The following is a 16,767-nucleotide window of genomic DNA, read 5'->3' on the forward strand; positions in this document are numbered from 1 at the left end:
ACGCAATTCTATATCTATCTTTGAGTAGCTTCCTCATGCTCATGAGATTACTGTATTGATATTTGGTTTGCTTCCTCTCTCTCCCTATCATGTTCACACTGAGTCCTTTGCAGGTTTTATGTCTGTTCATTCACCATGTTTTCCAGTAATATTTATAGAGCTTTTGGGGAACTCTCCTCTGGAATACACATTATCTGTTCTGTCACCTGGTTATCATGAGTGGGAGTTGAGATACCAGGACTTGCATTTTTCTTGTGTTTTTTTGGTTTGTTCTGCCCATTTGATATGAAGTGACACCAGTTTTCTGCTAGAATACATTTTTCAAGGCATGCATCAACCAAAGTCCTGTAGTGGCATAGGCAAAAGGAACCAGGTATAATCTAGTTGAACAGATACAATCTATTCAACATCAAACAACTATGGATTAATGGGCTAACAACAGCAAGGACGAATTTGGCAAACCAGAAATTAGTACATTTAGGGACAAATGGGAGGAAAAGTAGGATTAGAAGAATGTGGAGAAGTAAAAGGAGAGTGAATTTAACCAAGTTCTAATCTCAAAGAGGGAAATGGATTGGACAGAATAGTAGGAGAGAGAATAAAACAGACAAGAAAAATGGGAAAAACGAATATTTAAGTTTAAAAAATGAATCTTAAAAATTATCTAAGTTTAAGGTGATATTGAGAGAAGAAAAGGATACGATGAGAGGAGGGGAGGAATAGAAAGGAGACATGAAAAACTAAAAAATAAAGATTCTCAAAAATTATTTAGATATAAAGAGATAATACTGCTATTACAGAATTTAAGGCTAAGAAGTTTTGAATTGAGTAATAAAATTCTAGATTAAGTGTGTATACAATGGGGGTAAGGTCTTGAAAGATTAAAAATTGACCATTACCATTACTAACTTGCTAAATGCTGATTCTGCTTCTGTAAACTTGCTTACGCTAGCACTGACCCTTCCCAGAAATGAGTTAAGAAGTTTCAGGGAACAAATCCGGCCTCAGGACAAGGTCAGTGGTCATACATAAAGAACAGAGAGTACGTGTTCCTCAGTTCCCATTTAGGAATTCCCCAGACAGGACCTTGAGATAACTACCACCTGATAAGACCCCAAGCTAAGCCAAATGTCAACCAATCATAGGCCTGTAACCATGATAAACCCCCCTTAAACCAACCATGAGCCAATTGTTTTACAAAGAGTGTACAAAATTTCCCGTGTGGCAAAGTGATTGTTGGCATATATGGTGACCTTTAAATGGACCAATCACAGGATGCTTTGTGTTATGCATTAATCTTGTAACCGCTGCTCGGGGCTCTCTGACTGACTGGGACAGAGAGTCCGTTTGTGCAAACGTCAAATAAACTCCTCTTGTTTATTGCATCTCCCGGCCTGGAGTCTGAGTTTCTGGGGCCTCCTCCCATTGACGAAAGTATCCTAGGGGACTATAGTCTTTCATTTGGTGCATTGGCCAGGAACCAGGAGCCCCTAAACCCCAGATTCCAGGACCGGCAGGAGGTAAGATAGAACTCTTGTCTTATGTGTTTGTCACTTTCGTTTTGCGTTCTGGGATCCAAATCTGTATTTGGACTAGAGGGAAAAGCAGAGGTGCCCAGTACCCTAGTCCCGCCCTGGAGCCCTGCTCCAGGGTCGTCTGAATCTGTATTTGGGCCAGAGGGAAAAGCAGACGTGCCCAGTAACCTGGTCACACCCTGGAGTCCTACTCCAGGGTTGTCTGGATGAAGGAAGAGATCTGAGTGTCTCTCTGTTCTGGGGAGTTAAGGCGCGGCCAGCCACTCCCATCTGTAATTTCCTTCCTCATCTGTATTCACTCGGTTGCCATGCAGTGTCTGGTTCTGTCTATCTCTGTGGTTTTGTCTGTCTCTGTTTAGTGTTACTCATTTTTAATTTGTGTTTTGTATTCTCTATAGAGATGGGACAACAAGTGAGTCCACTCCTAGGACACCCCGAGACATTGTCCTAGTTCGTTTGAAAAAAAAAAAAAACAACTGCTGGTTCTGCTTTTGTAACTTGCTTGTTTGTCAATTATGAAGCTGCCACTGACCACCTGCATGTGGCTCCAGTTAGATCTCAGCCTTGGGCCTTGGCTCGGGGGGGTCTGAGCATGGGGGAGAACCTGTCAGTCTGAAGGGACGGCCGCTAGGGATTTTTCTTTTCCCTTGCCTCAAGATGACTGGGAATTCTCCTCTGCCTTGGAAGGCCCCTGAGTCAACATCTGCAGATATCTAAAAGAAAAATCCTCCGGACATGAGTAGGGGAGTTGAGTCCCCTGGTAAGTGAATGGTGGTGAGATGTTGCCCCATTCACTGAGACTTGATTTCGTCTTTGTGGCCACTTGTTTGTCTTGTTTACTTTAGTGTGTGTGTTTGTTTTATGTTTTCTGGGGTAGGGAAGTTCTGGGTGAGTGTGGCAGGCTCACTCAGCAGACTCTGGATTCAGCTTGCTGAGTGAGAGCAGCACAGAGTTCCTGTAGGAATAAACTGGGGCCCATTAGTCCCTAACTCAGCCTTCAGTACTTGTCTAGTTCTGTTTTAGAATTGGTACCAGTTTTAAATGTGGATCCTTGGTTTTTGTGTTTATCTGTGTTTTTGTTATTTATTTATTTAAACATCTCTGGGGGAATAAAAGTTCCAGCTGGGCTAGTTTGGTTTCCTTCAAGCCTCAGGCTGCTGGCAGGGAGGGTGTAGAAGGCTGTGTGCCTGGTTTGGACTTTTTCAGCTAGTACTGACAATGTAACAATTTGTAAAGTGCTCTTGTCTAAAATTGGATTTAAAAAATCTGTCCAGTTTAGTTTTAGGTGACCCCCTCCCCCAGCCCTCCTCCAACAGAAGGGATTCAAGAGACTAATTAGTGAATTGCTTTGCTAGACAAACAAGCTCTGGGAAAATAAAGCCCAACAAGGGTACCTAGTTTAAAAGAAATACTGTCTTAAATTTTTGTTTAAAAACTTTAAAAGTTGTACGTACGACTGATTTTGATTTTTGCGTGCCTTAAGATCTGTGTGAGTGTTTTGTGTGTGTCTGTGAACGTGTTGAAACATTGGAATTGTCAGCATGCTGTAACAATGGGTGAGTTTAAATTTAAAAATTCAAAAGTTTAAACCTGAGAGTGTGTTTCTATTGATACCTGTCTAAAGGCCTGCAAAGGTAATTTAGGAATTGTTGGGATCATTAGAGATCACATTCCTAAGCCATCTAGAAAGATGCTTTTGCAAACCAGAGTGTGAGTGTTTTGTGTGTGTCTGTGAACGTGTTCAAAGATAAGAATTGTCAGCATGCTGTAACAATTGGGTGAGTTTAAATTTAAAAGTTCAAATGGTTATGAGGTTTGGACATTAAGAAAAATGTTTAAAAAATCTTCACATTGTTTTAAGTGGCTCTTTAAAGATTCTTTAACTTGCAAATTAGAAAATCTGTTATTTTAGAAAACTAATGTTTTAAAATGCATAAGACTTTTTATACTGTAATCAAGTTATCTGGCTTAACAAAAATGCATTGGCTGTTTGGGATCTAGTTCCCTTGGCTAAAACTTGGGGATAAATATTAAAAATTTAAATATAAAGGTTAGTTTAACACCGGCAAAGATGTTACTTGTTCTGTCAGTCTAAAAACTGTGTATTTCATTCGAAAACCAAGAGATAAGAAAAGGGGAAAAACTTAGAAGCCAACAGAAGACCTATCTTTAGGGGTGAGGGGTGAATAAGCAGAAGTGCAGTTCACCTGGCCATGCATGGTGGGACAAGCCCTGGGAGGAGTCCACGCATGGTGAAAGAGGGCAAGCTGGCACAAACGCAGTTCATCTAACCCTAAAGAGTCGGATTGGGTGTGTACCCATTCCATAGAAGGGGCTGAGTGGCCCATCTTTGTTCTCTCTTTTCCCTGCAGATAGACACTGAAAACATGATGGTTAAAATGAGTGATGTGATGATCTGATTAGTATTGCTAAAACTTCCCCTTGGATGTGTTAACATTAAAATTAGGAAGGCCTTAAAAAGAGGGTTAAAAAGTTATTTGTATAATGTGTCTTACTTTCAATTATGTTCTACAATTAGGATGTCTTTAAAAGTTATAAAGGTGTTAAGTCTAGCTTTTTGTTTCAGTTATGATGATTGTTATTTTCACATTAAAGAAAAATTGTCATTTGAGTTTAAAAATCTTAATGTGTGTCTGTTGTAAAACAAGCAGCCAAGAGGTAATGAGTGACACTTGGCCTCACGATTTTAAGGGATCTTTTCAAAATGCAAATAAAAACTAAGGTATACAATATTAAAAAGAAGATTAAAGGAGACTTAAAAAAATAGGAAATGGATTTTTGGATATAAAGTTTAAATATAAAATTGTTCTTAACATTGGCCTCAATGTACACAAAGAAAAAAAATTAAGATTATCAAAATGATTGCTATTCTAGTTTGCTCTTATAGGTTTTTTTTTAAAGTTTCCAGCAAAGTCCAGATCAAAGCACAGAGGATTCTTACAAGTTTGTTTGATGTAACTTTGACTCTTAAAAAGTTTCAGGTAAGAGCATGCTTAAAAGCTACTTCTATGTTGACCACCTTGTTGCTTTTAATTGGAGTAAGGTGGCCTTTTATAAGACTCATTGATCTGCAAACTAGTTCAAAGCCAGCCCGGGCACAAAACGGTCCGTGTGAGACTGTCACCTCTACTCAGCCAGCAGAGTGCTGAAAGAGCAAGCAGAGTGGCTTTGGGACTCGTAGTGGCAGAGTACTAGCCTTGAGCTGTAGAGCTGAGGGACAGCATTCAGGCCCCGAGGTCAGATCCAGAGACCAGCTAAAGGGAAATGCCAATGAGGCATTTATCCCAATGTGGAGAAGACACTCCTGGGAAAAAAGCAATGGAGGAGCATCCACAGACAGTAAGCCACTGCTTGGATGGCAAAAATGTCAGATCCTAGAGTCAATTGTGCATGGCCCTCCAAAATGGTCAGAGCCAGGAGGTCATGGGAGCTAGTTTGTAAGCATGCCTAATGTTCATGACTACCTTGTAAGGGACAGGAACTTGCCAGTCCTCTGTGATAGTAAAAGGCTAATGTTATAAAATGTGGGGGATAGTTTAAATCTCAACCCCTTTATGTGCCAAAAGCTCTAATTGGCAGCTCTAATTGAGCTGACACTAGTTACATGAAGTTCATCTGCTCAGGAAAAATTGTGTAAACCTGAGAGAGTATTTCTATTGATATCTGTCTAAAGGCCTGCAAAGGTAACTTAGGCATTGTTGGGATCATTAGAGATCACATTCCTAAGCCATCTAGAAAGATGTTTTTGCAAACCAGAGTGCTAACAAGCTACACTGCTATAGCCGGAGAAAAGGTCTGTGCAGTTCTCAAAAGTTAAATATTGTTCTTAATGACATCTAACCCTGATAGCCTATTTGTAAAATAGGCTAAGGTTATAGGTTCCTGGCTAGGTAAGATCAACACCCCTGAAGTCAGCTTGAAGAAGTTACAGAAGATGGACCTTCGCCCTTTTACCCCCATTTTAAGATCAAGGGTGCAGAGTCAGTTTTGAAAAAATGAGGCAAAATAGATAAAATAATTTTTTTAAAAAAGGCATAAAAATAGTGTTAACAGTTGTTGGTGTGCAAGGTATGGAGACTGCATCTGTCAGAGATGGTTACAAGACTAAGCCTTATGAGCCTTCTGTGTCTATTTACAAAAATATCTGGTTAATAAAAAAGTTGTGATTTTGGTAAATTGTCCTGGACTATTGTTTAAAGATCTTAAAAAGCAGCAGGATACTAGATATTACAAATAAGGGAAACCATGGGATCTATGTTTCTTTGGGCCTGGCTTACTTCACTTAATATAATTTTTTCCAAGTTTTTCCATTTCCTAACAAATGGGGCAATGTCATTCTTTCTGATGGAGGCATAGAATTCCATTGTGTATATATACCACATTTTCTTGATCCATTCATCTACTGAGGGGCATCTGGGTTGGTTACATATCTTAGCTACGGTAAATAATGCTGCAATAAACATAGTTGAAGGTCAGATAATGTGATGTCAGGAAAATGAACCCTTAGATATGTATTTGAATGTTTTTTTCTTTCATGCATGTGTTTCTAACGCATTTATAAGATTATCTCTTTGTTGCTTTGTATGTCCCTCCCCCACAGTATAACCCCTGCTTTCACTATATTTGATGTCAGTATAACTTGTGGAGGAGATGGGGAAAAACCAGTTGTTTAAGAATACAGGTGGACCTGTTGCAACAATGAGAAGTACAAGTACTCATGTCCAAAACGAGCTTTACAATGTCGGTGCGAGCGGGGGGAATGGGGGGGAAGGAGAAGGATTGGGATTGGGGGGGATGGAGGAGGCTGGGAAGGGATGTGAAGGGTAAACAAAGGAGGAGGCTGCAATGCTTGGTAAGAAATGTATGCATTATCCTGCCCATGTAATTGTAACTCCTCTGTACAGTATGTTCACAAATAAAATTAAATTAAATTAAAAAAAAAAAAACAGCACGATAAAAGTCTGCCAAGCCTATGCAATGTATCCTTAACCAGTCTGTGTAGGAATTTACAGCCCAGCATGAGGTGTTACAGTCCCTTGGAGCCACTGAGAGACCCTACTGCTGCTGCTGCTGCTGCTGCATACCCTAATGGGTAATGTTCGACGATGGCCTGACAGCCACCTGGAGAAACTCCTGCCTGATTCCATCACCTGTGTCTGCTTCCTGGTTGACTGCAGCTAAATCTAAGATCTTGTGGGACATTCTTTTGGGTGATATCCAGAAACCCTCTCTTCCCACAGTAGATATTGGGGACAAGGATATCACTGGCTTGCTTGCCTTAGGTGCTTCAGTGCATAGTGACTGGAAATCCACACTATGGTCACAGCCTAGTTTGGCTCTGGTATGGTAATAACCTGAGTGTGTTATCAATGGAAGTAATACTCTTAGCCTTAAAATCTAGCAAGCTTCTCCAGCCCAGTGGTACCTTGAGGTTGTTCTGAGATAACTTGGTTTCACAAGCCACAGGAAAAATTGGGAAGTTTTAAACTCTAGCCACAAAGAAGCTCAAGGAATTGTAACAAAGAGGAGGGTAGTAAAGAGAGTTTTGAGAAAGGAATTGGGGAAAAAATATCCCCTTTTGAGAAGAAAGGTTTTAAAAAGTAAGGATTGTCTTTAAGAAAAACCTCAGAAAGTTTAAGTATGTAGCAAATGGTAAAGAAAGCCATGGAAAAGGAATTGGAAAAATTTTTAAATTGTCCTTAAGACAAACCTCAGAAAGTTTATGTAGCAAATGGTATGAGTATGACGCAAATGGTATGAGTATGTCTTAAAATTGGAGCTTAAAAGTACAGCTGGCATAAAATTAAGTTAACTGTGATACACGGAGTCAGGACTGGTGGGAAAAAAATATAAGGGCCTTTGGTACTGTTAATTTTGTTACAATTGGACCTTGTATACTCAACAGACTGGTGTCTTTGGTAAAAGAAAAAAAATCAGCGCAGTCAATTTATTAGTTCTGAGATCTCAATACCAAGCACTGAGAACAACTGACACCCCACAAGATAATATAGAGACACCCTGAATTTTAAGATTAAAATTAGCCCAGAGAAGAAGTGGGGAATGAAAGATTAAAAATTGACCATTACCATTACTAACTTGCTAACTGCTTATTCTGCTTATGTAAACTTGCTTACGCTAGCACTGACCTTCCCTTCCCAGAAATCAGTTAAGAAGTTTCAGGGACCAGATGCCGGCCCCAGGACAAAGTCAGTGGTTGTAGATAAAGAACAGACATTACGTGTTCCTCAGGTCCCATTTAGAAATTCCCCAGACAGGACCTTGAGATAACGACCACCTGGCAAGACCCCAAGCTAAGCCAAATGTCAACCAATCATAGGCCTGTAACCATGTAACCCCCCCTTAAACCAACCATGAGCCAATTGTTTTACAAAGATTGTTACAAAATTTCCCGCATGGCAAAGTGATTGTTGGCGTATATGGTGACCTTTAAATGAACCAATCACGTGATGATTTGTGTTATGCGTTAATCTTGTGGGTTTTTGCCTTTAAAAAGGCTTGTAACCGATGCTCGGGGCTTTCTGACTGACCGGGGCAGAGAATCTGTTTGCACAAATGTCAAATAAACTCCTCTTGCTTATTGCATCTCCCGGCCTGGAGTCTGAGTTTCTGGGGCGCCCGCCCCTTGACGAAAGTATACTAGGGGACTAGGGTCTTTCAGTCTAATATTCGGTGATGGCATATATCTGAGGATGAGCAGACCAGCAATTAAGTCACACAAAAAAGAAGGAAACAGAAGAAAAATGAAAAGAATGAAAAAGAAAAAACAAGAAAAAAAGGACCAAAAGGTCAGTAGAGATTTAAACAAAGCACACAGACACACATATACACCTAAAATAAAAAAAAAAAATAGGAGGGGAGAAAAAAAGATTAATAGAAAACAATTTTTTTTTAAACTAAAAAACAAAAAAGGTACAACAAAGAGCTTTTTTTGGGGGGGGGCGGGATTAGATGGGAAGATCCTGTATCTCATTGTGTCTGTACAAAGTCTCTTGGTGGAGTCTCTTGTCTGCTTGTGGTGTTTGGTTTGCCTGTGGCTAGATTGGTTTCTTAAGTCAATTTGTTTGAGCAGGCAGATAAATGCTCTGCTTTACCCAGGATTTTGTGATCCTCCTCCCATGCTAGTTCAATGAGAGGGAGATCTGCTTTGAGTTTCGCACAAGAGGGAGATGGCTGTTTCCTCTCGTTTGAAGAGGCTGTGATGAGGCTAGGTTCTGGGTAGAATTGAGGCCGTTCAGCAAATTGTAGCTTTTCCCTGAAGGGTAGCTTCTGAGACACAGAGCCCAGCCTGGAGCCATTCTCAGGGTTTATGTTTACTGAATTTCACTTGATTGTCTAGGCTGCTGTAGGGAGGGGCAGCCTCTGGCTCTGTTTACCCAGTGAAGAAAGTCACTCCCCTCACGGCAGAGCTTTGTCTGCTTGGGCTGGGTGACTTTTCCCAGGGAGGAGCTGAGCCTGGCAGGTCAGGTCAGGTGCCTGTGACCTCCTAAATGAATCTTTTGTTTTTTTCCAAGGCCTGAGCTGGAGCTAGCTCCTCAGCTGGGCCTTTTCAATATCAAATATGGAGACCTCCGGGGGTGAGGGCGGGAGGGGTGGCCTTCTTTCCTCTGTAACCTGAGAAGGAGTAAGTATCTCAGTATTCTACTCACCCTGGAGTCTTGGTTCCTGGTCTGTGATCTGCAGGATGAAGATACCTGCTACTTGTCAGCTCTTTTTGGTTTTAAGAAGAATCCAGTCACCTGCTGTTTCTGGCACCATTGTCCCAGACTCTGTGTTGTTCGTTTGGCGGCTAGGCTGCTGCCATTGCTGCTGCCACTGCAGCTGCAGCTAATGGCAAGTGCTCAGATCTGTCTCCTTGCCTGGATTTTCCCTCTCTGGCCAAACTCTCTGTACTGTGATGGCACACTTAGTCATTCTCTGGCCTAGGACTCTTCACTGGAACACTACAAGTATTTTCTATGTGAGAGCTTGTTTAGCCTCTAGCTCTTTCCTCCTCCAACCTCCCCTAAAGTAATCTGTTGTTGCTTTTTTTAAAAAAACTGGTGCCATTGGCTCATGCCTGTAATCATAACAACTCAGGTGACTGAGATGTGATAATCGAGGATTAGTAACAACCTTGGTAAGAAAGTCTGTGAGTCTATTATCTCATTAACTGGTTACCAAGAAAATAAAAGGGGCACTGTGGGCCAAACTAATAGAGTGATAGCCTTGAGCACAAGAGAAAAGGGATTTCAACCAGGCCCTCAGTTCAAGCTTCACATATTAAAAAATGTTAAAAACAATTTGCCATCATTTGTAATCTCAGCATCCTCAACTAGTGGTTTATTTAAAGCCAATTTGCATCTCAGTTTGCACGTATTTAGGTGGGGGAACTAAACTTAAATCACAGTTAAAAGAAAAAAAATGAGCACAAGGGTACAGGTGGCTCACTCCTGTAATCCTACCTTCTCAGGAGGCTGAGAAATGAGGATGGTGGTTCAAAGCCAGCCCTGGGCAGAAAAGTTACCATGAGACTGCTATTTCCAATTAACCATTAAAAAACAAGAAATGGCACTATGGTTTAAACTTGTATGGTAGAGTGCTAACTTTGAGCAAAGAAGCTCTGGGACAGCACCCATGCCCTGTATTCAAGCCCCATGTCTAAAGGAAAAAATAAAGAGTTTAGGGCTGGGAAGGTGGCTAAGTGGTAAAGTGCTTGCCTTGCATGTATGAGCCTTTGAGTTCAATTTCTCAGTACCACATAAGCAGAAAATCCAGAAGTGGCACTGTGGTTCAAGTGGTATAGTGATATCCTTGAGGTAAAGAGCTAAGGGACAGTGCCCAGGCCCAGAGTTCAGGACCCATGATTGACAAAAGACAAACAAAAAAAGGGTTCAAATAATTAAATGATGTGTACAATAGACTATACACTAAAGATGAAAGATTAAATTAATAAATTAATAATTGAATTGATCAACATTGTTTCAATTTTTTAGATGGTGAATGTAGCAGAAAAAGTGATAAGAAATAATGATTCATTTCTAACAACTCTTCGATTTTTTTAAACTCATTTACTACTTTTAAACAAAAGAAGTATGTAAGTATCACTTTACAGAAAAACAAAATTGTACGTGTATTTTAGCCTGAATTCCACATTTTATAATTTGCCTTTTAGTAAACAATCAGTATCTTTTCATATAAAATACCTGTAATACCTTTATTTAATACTTCACATCTTTCCAGTATTTGGTTAAATCAAAATTCCTCCCTTCCTTCTTTTCTTCCTTCCATTCCTTCATATCCTTTCCTCCTTTCAATACTAGCAATTAAACTCAGGGCTTCATGTATTTTAGGTAGGTGCTCTACAAAGTGAGCTATACACCTGCTCTTTTCGCTTTAGTCACTTTTGTTTTTGTTGGTCATGTGACTTGAACTCTGCGCCTGGACACTGTTCCTGCACTCTTCAACTCAAGATGAATGTTCTACTGTTTGAGCCACAGTGCCACTTCTGGTTTTCTAGTGGTTTATTGAGATAGGAGTCTCACACACTTTGCTACCTAGATTGGCTTTGAACTGGGATCTTCAGATCTCAGCCTCCTGAATAGCTAAGATTACAGGCATGAGCCACCTGAGCTCAGCTCTGCTTGAGCCATTTTTAGGACAGGGTTTTCTGTTTATGACCAGGCTCGCATGGACCACAATCCCTCAATGACAGGGAGGGTTGTGTTTAGCAAGTCAGATACAGTGGGGAAACAACTTTCTCTGCCCATCACGGGGAGAATTTTGGAGGATTGTATTAGAAATTTCTAGAAATGGGTTGTGAGGAGCATCCTGCTTCCAGGAGTCTCTTCCCACTTCCCAACATTCTAGTCATGCCAGAAAGGGTCTGTGGTAGAAGGCTCAGGATGGAGACGGCGGACTCTCATTTTCCTTTCAACAATTTGCCAACAGCATCGATTTTTCCATCTTAACTATTTGGATGGACGTCTACCATGATGATTTTTGAGCACAAGAAATTTGACATGCTGAAAAAACTTACACAGTATGACAAGCTCAACATGCCCTCTTCAGAATTGCTGTCCTGCTTACATATCCTTCTGGACCAGCTGGAGCAAAGCATGACCCGTGAGACCAAGAAAAAGAGTAAGTAGTCCTTGTTTAGATGCCTTAGAGCTTGTGAGTAGGGATGGAACCTAGGTATCAAGGGATGGGCCTGCTTGTCCAAGAACCCTTTGTACTACCCAGCTTGGCAAAATGTCCTTTTATGGATGTTCTATGCCGAGTAATGTCTGTTCCCTTTTTAAAAGAACTTGGACATAACCACTCATTAGAAACACCCTACCTTCTCATCAGTGTTCAGTCCAAACTCAAGTTCTACAGCTTCTCCTGTTAAATCCTCATAGAAGTTTAGTAACACTTTAACTTCTAGAGTCTACTCTAAGACTCCTGTACCTATGTTTGTGTCACTGTAGAGAACTTGCTGCTGAATTCCAGCTAAAGAACCCATCAGTGATGTCGCCTATGGTGACTGATGGAGATTGGAAGCCAACACTGGACTCCAGAAAGCATGTGAACATAGAGGATTTTTCAATGTGTAGAAAGGCTCAAGTAGTTTTGAGTCCTGTAGACATCCCATTGGTTCTGAACTCCACATGTGATATAGGTGTACATTCACATACCACCAAGGAAGAAGATGGTCCAGAATATCTTCCATTGATGTTCACAATTCGCCTAGATCACATCCAAACCAGTAAAAAAGTATTGGTCTTGGAGTGCAGGGTAAATATGTGCTAATGGAAAATGACCCCAGTCATAAGTTAGGTTCAAAGTCTAGATTCAGTTGAGGAAAGGGATTCTGTCCTCACAGAATATCCAGAACAATCTGTCCTGCTGCTGGAGATCCAATTTCCAATTGAGAAATAAGAATCTGTCCCTCCCTAGACTCAGGAAGAAAATACTGCCTTTAATGAGGAAGTAGATCCCTTTGAGGAGTCTGAGGCAGAATTTGTGTCTGAAGGCAACTTAGAAGACAATCCAGATTTAGAGATTGCTTCCCCTCTTCTTTAGAAAATCTTTATGTTTCTTTTTGGTCCTGATTGTTGTAAAATGATCATTCTACTTATTTTTCTAACGTTATTAAAATGTCAATGTTTATGTTATATTATACAATTCATGAGTCTTAAATGTGTTTTTTTTTTCACCTACAATGTAAAGCACCATGCACATGTGTTCTGTGTGTGGGAAAATACAGAGTAACTGCAGGCTGCACAAGGGAGCCTACTGGATATAAAGGGATCAGTGAAGTGCACAGGGAGTTGCAAGGAAGCCAGACCATGCCTGCATGGGGTGATAAGGTGGTTACAAAAGCTTTAGGACATACCAGATCAGATTATCTAGAAAGCTGTTCTGTCAATTGGGACAAATGCTACAATACTTATAGTGGTATGTGGGACTTTCTTCCCACAGTGAGTTCAAGTCTGTATACATATTCATTGTGGTTTGGGAAATATTGAAGAAAAATTTGGCTCCATTAGCATAAAAAATCTACTTAGGGCTGAATATATTTGACAAAATACATAGGAAATATCGACACTGGAAAGTATAAGCCATCATCAATAGAAGAAACAAGGCTTACATAAATGGACAAACACAAAATCAGGAAGCAATTAAATCAGATATATGGAAATACATGCTATATTCATTACATTTTATATAGTATTTTATATGATGTATAAGATCGAATACGATTTTTCATACTACAAGGGCTTTTAACATTTTCAATCGTAAGTATTTTTTTCACATAATATTAGTGTAAATCATTATTGGGGAAAGTGGTAATATAACTTTCATTATAGTTATATGAATATATATTTTGTGTTTCTAGATATAACACTGATTATAAATAGATGAATAAATATAAACATATATTTGTATATCTGTCTATGAGTTGAATATAATGAAACCGGCTACACAATATATAAAAAGGCAGTTATGAGTTAGTATATGAGACTCAGGCCTGTAATCCTAGTAATGTGAGAAGCTGGGTTCTGTGTTTTTATTTCTCTTACTCCCATGCCATTAGATTTTCAGAGGAGACCTGGTCCCTCGAGTGTAGCCAAGGGACACATATGCAGTAGGATCACTCTCTGTGACCCCAGAGGAAAGTCAGTAGAAATCAGGACAAGTCTCTTATGCTATGACATTCTACTTAGTTTCTGTGCCAAGATGGCCATCTGTAGAACATCAGATGGAAAGTTGGTATCCCTCCCAAAATGTTTTTGACTATCCTGAAATAAACCTTATTTCCCTTTCCAAGCTTCAAACACATAGAAATATGCCCAGGGCTCAAGAGAGATGGACAAAGACTTACAAATACATAAAATTATATACTTTTTTTTTTGGGGGGGGGTCCGGTTGTCAGCTTTGACTCTGGGCCTGGGAGCTATCCCTCAGCTCTTCAGCTCAAGGCTAGCGCTCTACCACTTGAGCCACAGTGCCACTTCAGGCTTATTTTCTTTTTGCTTATGAGATGCTGAGGAATCAAACCCAAGGCCTCATGCATGCAAGGCAAGCACTCTACCACTGAGCCACCTTCCCAGCCCCCAAATTATATACTTTGTTTCAGTAATTCAATGACAAATCATCAAAGGCATATCTTGAATTTTTCTTTTTTTAATGGAAATGGGAATATACACTGAGTGCATCAGGGAGTAGGTGATAGTTTGGATGCTGAATTGTGGAATACACTCCTGAGCATGGGAAACACTTGTCTTGGCAACTTGTATTGGGATGCGTCTCTTCACACAGCTTCACAAAACAGTTCCCCTAACTTGTATTATGTCATACCCATCTTTCCATAGCAGCAAATAGATGTCAAGCACTGATCTTGCTCTGAGGTGGACTCAACAACACAGAAAGGCACAAAGAATGAGAGGGATGACTGCTACCCACCAGACATCAGCTTCAAGAGCTGTCCTGACCAGAAGCTAGGATAAATTGAGCTGGAAAAGGCTGATCCCCATGCAAGGCTCCTGAGCACTAAGGACCAGGCACTATTATAGGTGTTGGAGAAACAAGTGAATGTGGCTCTCTCCTCATCAATTTCATGCTGAAAAGAAAACCAGAAATCATAATGATAATTTCTATAAATCAGAGACATGACATTGGTAGTTTTGTGGCAACAACTTCACAGCAGGTATGTGAGGAGATATCCCTGAGGAGGAGACAGTTAACCTGAGAGCCATCATCCATGCAATTAACTAGAAGCAGGTAATCCAGGCAGTAAGAAAAGCAAGTACATCCCTCAGTGATGGGAAAGGACCTAACTTGCTTCAGAAAAGGAAAACATCACTGACGTGCTTGCTTGTGAAGTAAGAAAAAAAGGTACAATGAAGAAAAACGATATTGGATGCTATAGGTTACAAGAAGAAAAATTCTGATGTTATTCTAAATCTGACATGACCCACTGGAACCAAAGTTCTCAAATAGTAGCTAGACACGCCTGATTCACCTAGTGAATACTTTTAAAATGTGATTCTAGCCAGACTCTGGTGGCTCACAACTGGAATGCTAGCTACTTGGGAGGTTGATACCTGAAGATCAGGTTTGAAGCAAGCCCAAAGCAGAAATTTGGAAAGACTGATCTCCAATTAACCAATAAAATTATGGACATGAAGCTGTGGTTCAACTGGTAGAGCACTAGCCTTGAGAAAAAATTAAGGGAGAGCACCCAGGTTCTAGGTTCAAATCCCTGGACTTCACAAAACAAAGAAGTCAACAAATAAAATTTGATGCTCAGTTGATCATCACTTAGCATTCTACTACAATGTATTTGTTATGAGCCTAGGATGTTACATCCTTAGCAAATGCCCTCCCCTCATATTCTGCTTCATTACCAGTATTCAAACCCCTGGCATTACCAAAGACTCCTCCCAGTTAGCACAGCAGTCTACCACTGGGATTTAATAGATATATTTTTATTAATCATAATCTATCCACACACATCAAATGAGTAGTTGCCACATTCCACTATTCTGAATGTTTTTGCTCCACCTTTGAGTTAATAAGCCTTACCATTAAAAACTATAGAATACTTATCAAGTTAATTCAACAGTCATCATTCTTCCACCAAATCTTGAAACCTAAGTTATGTGGTTTTTTTGTTTCTTTGATGTTGTGCCCTGTATCTTGTATATACATTTCTCTAGCTTTGGGAGGTGAAGGGTAAAAACCAAATGCTTAACTAGGGATAGGCCAATTTTAACAATGAGATCAAGACACTATGTTCAAAAACGAACTTTACAATTTAGGCAGAGAGTGGGAAGGGGGGATGGAAAGTAGTTGTGGAGGTGGAAGGGTAGGGATGGTAGGGGGAAAACAAAGGAGGAGGTAACAATGCTTGAAAGGAAATAAACACATTACTTACCTTATGTAACTGTAACCCCTTTGTACATTATTTTTACAATAAAAAAACGTATTAAAAAGATGAAAAGACCACATAAATAAAACCGCATACTTACAATCATCTGATATTCGACAAAAGAGCGAAAGATGTAGTGTGGAAAAAACATAGCCTTGCCGGGTGCCTGTGGCTCATGCCATTAATCCTAGCTACTCAGAAGGCTGAGATCTGAGGATGGTTGTTGAAAGACAGCAGGGCCAGGGAAGTCCATGAGACTCTTTGCTCCAGTAAACCACAAGAAAATGGGAAGTGGAAAGATGGTTCAAGTACTAGCCTGGAGATGAAATGCTGAAGGGTAGCTCCGAGGCCCAGAGTTCAAGCCCCACAACCCCCCCCCCACACACACACCACACACACACACACACAGACACACGCACACACACACACACACACACACACACACACACACACACACACACACACACACACATCATATCCTTTTCAAGTATTGATGTTGGGAAAACTGGACATTTATAGGCAGAAAACTAGAAGTGGATCTCTGCTTGCACTAACATCAACTCAAAATGGATTACATTAAAATCAGCCAAACTACTATAAGACAGAATAAGGATGACATTAGAATTTATAGGTGCTGAGGTGCGAGCTGGGCAGCTGCATGCCGAGCACAGGTAGTTGCGCTCCAGTTCCCACAATCTTGCACCATGTGCCTCGACCCGGTAATCCCTTACTCCAGTTGGCCCCTGCGCAGGCGCCATGCATCAGGCTCGCCCCGTGCTCAGGGCAGCTCTGCTT

The 16,767-nt window shown here is 40.5% G+C and overlaps 1 long non-coding RNA gene across 2 annotated transcripts; it reads left to right on the forward strand.

Annotated features, from left to right (window-relative positions):
• Positions 1-6,387: 6,387 nt before the first annotated feature.
• Positions 6,388-15,875, forward strand: LOC138831517 (uncharacterized). 2 transcript variants are annotated; one of them, XR_011373354.1, is made up of 3 exons: positions 6,388-8,362; positions 11,505-11,696; positions 14,414-15,875. It is a non-coding gene; the product is annotated as an uncharacterized lncRNA (long non-coding RNA). The 2 variants fall into 2 exon arrangements; XR_011373355.1 differs by lacking the exon at positions 14,414-15,875 and adding an exon at positions 12,026-12,644.
• The last annotated feature ends 892 nt before the right edge of the window (positions 15,876-16,767 follow it).

The sequence above is a fragment of the Dipodomys merriami genome, unplaced genomic scaffold (genome assembly GCF_024711535.1).
Source record: "Dipodomys merriami isolate MVZ:Mamm:240054 unplaced genomic scaffold, mDipMer1.0.p SCAF_199, whole genome shotgun sequence".
Classification (NCBI taxonomy): Eukaryota; Metazoa; Chordata; class Mammalia; order Rodentia; family Heteromyidae; genus Dipodomys; species Dipodomys merriami.